We start from the raw sequence: 4862 nt of genomic DNA, 5'->3' as shown, positions 1-4862 counted from the left end.
GATGAGGCTTATCCACTTCCGACGCCACTCCTCTATCTCTTCCACCCATCCCCCACCCCACAACTCACGCGCGCTCCCTGCTCTGCCGCCGCCATGTTCGCAGACGGGGTCCTAGCCGAGGTTCGCCGCCTGGGTGACAAGGAGGACGAGGTTGACGGCGAAGGGTTGCGAGCGCGATGCTTCCATGATTCCGCGCTCGACGCATGCGAGGGAAGCTGACGACGGGGACGCCGCATTTGCAGACAGGGAGCTGGTCGGGGGTATGCCTCCTGGGAGACGAAGAGGCCGAGGACGGGCAACCACCGGGGTGTGGATCCATTGGTTGGCGAGCACCAACGGCTTGCTCGCTCTTCCCTCAGTTGGTCGTGCGTGGGACAAGCTCGTCGCGCTAGGGCCGTGCCGCTGCATCCACCGAGTGGTCGCGGTTGCCGACGCCAACTCGACCCTAGGGTGGCCCATGCTTGAGTCGAGTTTGATGGTGCGCCGTGGAGCATGCGACTGAGGGTTGATCTGGGCATTACGCGTCATGCGGGAGACGCCTCAAGGATGAGGTTTGCGTCGAGAGAAGCAGAGCAGGGATTCGCAGTGATCGTCGGGCAGCGCAACGTCGGAGGCCCCTGATGACCCACAAGTATATGGGATCTATCATAGTCTTTTCGATAAGTAAGAGAATGGGTAACAAATAGTAAAAGTAAATAAGGTGCAGCAAGATGGCCCAATCCTTTTTGTAGCAAAGGACAAGCCTGGACAAACTCTTATATAAAGGAAAGCGCTCCCGGGGACACATGGGAATTATCGTCAAGCTAGTTTTCATCACGTTCATATGATTCGCGTTCAGTACTTTGATAATTTGATATGTGCGTGGACCGGTGCTTGGGTATAGTCCTTCCTTGGACAAGCATCCCACTTATGATTAACCCCTATTGCAAGCATCCGCAACTACAACAGAAGTATTAAGGTAAATCTAACCATAGCATGAAACATATGGATCCAAATCAGCCCCTTACGAAGCAATGCATAAACTAGGGTTTAAGCTTCTGTCACTCTAGCAACCCATCATCTACTTATTACTTCCCAATGCCTTCCTCTAGGCCCAAATAATGGTGAAGTGTCATGTAGTCGACGTTCACATGACACCACTAGAGGAAAGACAACATACATCTCATCAAAATATCGAACGAATACCAAATTCACATGACTACTTATAGCAAGACTTCTCCCATGTCCTCAGGAACAAACGTAACTACTCACAAATCATATTCATGTTCATAATCAGAGGGGTATTAATATGCATAAAGGATCTGAACATATGATCTTCCACCGAATAAACCAACTAGCATCAACTACAAAGAGTAATCAACACTACTAGCAACCCACAGGTACCAATTTGAGGCTTTGGGACAAAGATTGGATACAAGAGATGAACTAGGGTTTGAGAGGTTCTGGTGAAGATGTTGATGGAGATTGACCCCCTCCCGGCGAGAGGATCGATGGTGATGATTTCCCCCTCTCGGAGGGAAGTTTCCCCAGTAGAACAGCTCCGCCGGAGCCCTAGATTGGTTCCGCCAAGGTTCCGCCTCGTGGCGGCGGAGTTTCGTCCCGTGAGCTTGCTTATGATTTTTTCCTCGACGAAAGACTCCATATAGCCAAAGATGGGCATCAGAGGGCTGCCAGGGGGCCCACGAGGCAGGGGGCACCCAGGGGGTAGGGCGCGCCCCCACCCTCGTGGATGGTGGGTGGCCCCCCTCTGGTACTTCTTTCACCCAATATTTTTTATATATTCTGAAACGTTCTCCCGTAAAGTTTCAGGACTTTTGGAGTTGTGCAGAATAGGTCTATAATATTTGCTCCTTTTCTAGCCCAGAATTCCAGCTGCCGGCATTCCCCCTCTTCATGTAAACCTTGTAAAATAAGAGAGAATAGGCATAAGTATTGTGACATAATATGTAATAACAGCCCATAATGCAATAAATATCAATATAAAAGCAGGATGCAAAATGGACATATCAGCCGCCAAGGCTGTGTTGTCGGTTCTCCGAGGACTCACCATGTCACTCGCACCGGATGGCCTGCATCCACGTCCGTGTATGTTGACGTGGAGGCTTTTGTTGAGGGTGGCGACCCTGGTAGTCAAGAACAAAAAGATGGATAAATAGCACTAGCACCTGATGTCTATGGCAGCAATTAGGTCAAGTTCTGCTTTCATACTTAGTGCTCGAGGCATGTTGTTTTATCTTTTTCTCATGTTCTTGTTTTTTAGTACACGATTTGATTGATTCTACAAACAAGAACAAGATAAAACAATCCGTTGTTAGCTCAATTGCAGGCATCATTAGAGTTGGCTTCTGTTCATTATTCGTTTGTTGTAAACTTATATCTGTATTGTTGTGGTTAAGTCTAAAGATGGCAAACTGGGTTTTAAAAAGTTTCGTGTACCATTTTTAGATGATAACACCTAGTATGCCATGGGGAAAAACTGCTAACTCAAACCATATGGCAGCTTGTCTTATTTGTCCATTGTAATTGTCATTGTCTTACCTTGGCAACTAAATATACTTCAATTAGAGTTCTTGTTGCATAATATTTGTAGCATGCAATTTTCTCTTCTATATCATGGTACAAATCCTTATTTTTCCATGTTTTTGAATAAACAAATTCCTAAATTTGCCATGTTCCCTTGGGAAAATTCCTAATTTTTTATCTCTTTCAAAGAACAATTCTCCTAATTTTACCATGTGCCCATGGCAAACTCCTAATTTTGCCATCTTTTTTTAAATAGAAATATTAAAATCTGCCATGTGCCCTTGGCAATTTGCTACATTCACCATGTATGTTAAAGAATAAATCTCCTAAATTTTCCATGTGTCCATTTTTCAAAAAAAAACTTGCCATATTTTTTACGGAGCATTTTTTTAAAAATACTTTTGTTCCACGGCACCTTAAGTTCTGTACTATATGCATAGACATGCCATGACAAACTTTTTAAAGATGATTTTTTCCGTGGCATTTTAATTTGTATTAGATATATGTTCATTACATGGTATATTTGCTTGCTTTTATCTATAAACTAACCACAGCAAACTTTCCAATATTTTGCCACTTTAAGTTATATATATAGGGTGGGTCTATTCTAATAACACCCCTTAAGACCTTATTCTGCTAACACCTCCTCTTATTCTACTAACACCCGAAACAAACAAATCAACCAATCCCCACCCCACCTCCCGCACGCCACCTACCCTAATCCAAGCCGGCCCAGCGCGGCCCACCTTCTCCGGCGAGATGCGCACCACCCGAGCAGTCGCCCCACCCTCCCCACCTTCTCTGCGCGCGGCGCGTCCTACCCGAAACGAATCCCGGCTTCCTCGCCTCCTCCTGCTCCCGGCCGGCGCCGCCCCGACGCCTCCTCCTCATAGCCGGCGCCACCCCGACTCCTCTACCTCCTGGTCGGCATCATCGCACCTTCTATTCGTCACCCCGACCACCTACTCCGGTCACACCTCCCCCAACTCCGCCGCCGGGCACTGCCCCACCACCTCCACTGCCTCGTGCTGCTGTCGCCCTTGCTCGCGAGGCCCCCTCCACCTTCTCCAATCACGGCCCCTACCACTACCTCCTACCACTTCGCTTCGCCGCTGGCCAGCGGGGGAGCCGGATCCCCACGCCACCAGGGCTACCGTGAGCCATCTCCGTCCTCCTAGATACCAACTCCCCCTGCCAGCGCCGCCCAACCCCTGGCCACTCGCCCCTCCCCCTCAGCTGCGTGGTGGCCGACGACTTCGGTGGCTCTCCGTCCACGGATTCGGCCGTCCCCCGACCACTGGACCACGGGCAGTGAGTTCCTCAGGTGAGATCTCCGACGGCCTCCGACGAGATCTCCTGCATCCCCTTCCCTCCTGTGAGCTGGCCTGAAGACAGTCGAGGCTCCCGATGCAGTTTGATTTCGTGGGTGGCGTTGTGCGGTGTGTGTGTCTTGCAGCTCAGAGCGAGCGGGCATGCAGCTCTGAACGATTCGGCCGCCTGCACACACTGAATCCATCTCAGTCCCGCGAGCGGCAGTAGCTACGGGAGCATAGCAGCAGGTGGCGGTGTCCCAAGGAGGTCGTTTGATCCATTGCTCGTGGCCTCCGCTTGCTCCACCGCTAGCTGCTATCTCTAAACATCATAGCTTCTGCTGCCGACTGCAGGTTTGCCTCCATCCTGTGACCAAGTGTTAGTTTTTTCCTCTCTGAATTGATTCCTCACCGCTGCAGACTTTTGAAGCAACTACTATTGTCCCATGAAGTATCTACTGTTTAGCTTTTTTCTCCTCTGATTTTACCGTCGAATATTGCTGCTGTAGCTTGTTTGTGCGCACAAAGAAGAAATAAAAGGGAAAAGGCACATACGGTGGTGGAAGGATAAGAAGTGTGTGGCGAGGCTAGTCTATGGATGAAATCTTTGCATCTTTTTCAGCTCATCCAACATGTGTGCGCGGTTCATTTTCCCCAAAAATGTGTGGTCCACTTTCAACACCCCTGTACCTGCTCTGCTCTATAGGACGGTGATCGCAGGCTGTTCGCTTCTGTTTGGGCAGGATATTGTGCAAAATTCCCAGTTTTTTGTGGTTTGCTCGCTATGTAAAAAATGTAGTTTATTTGTAACGATGCTTGTGGTTTGCTTGCTATTTAAAAAGTGTAGTCCATCCCATCGGTCATGTTTTTTGAGAAAACAATTTGTATTGTCACACATGGTGGTTTCACTTATGTGTATGCTTGCAATGCGGTGTGTGTATGCGTGCAGTGCGCTCCTGTGGTTTCCTTTGTAACGACAATAAAAAACCATCACACAGAAGTTAATTTCCTTTTAGATTTACTTCACTA

General features: G+C 48.6%; 1 long non-coding RNA gene across 1 annotated transcript; it reads left to right on the top strand.

The window, feature by feature from the left end:
• The first annotated feature begins 1978 nt into the window (after positions 1-1978).
• Positions 1979-4862, top strand: LOC125508220. The gene is made up of 2 exons (XR_007283265.1): positions 1979-4187; positions 4343-4862. It is a non-coding gene; the product is annotated as an uncharacterized LOC125508220 (long non-coding RNA).

This window comes from Triticum urartu, chromosome 5, assembly GCF_003073215.2.
Source record: "Triticum urartu cultivar G1812 chromosome 5, Tu2.1, whole genome shotgun sequence".
NCBI lineage: Eukaryota > Viridiplantae > Streptophyta > Magnoliopsida > Poales > Poaceae > Triticum > Triticum urartu.
The sequence above is the reverse complement of the archived record's forward strand: the minus strand, read 5'-3'. Positions and strand labels throughout refer to the sequence as shown.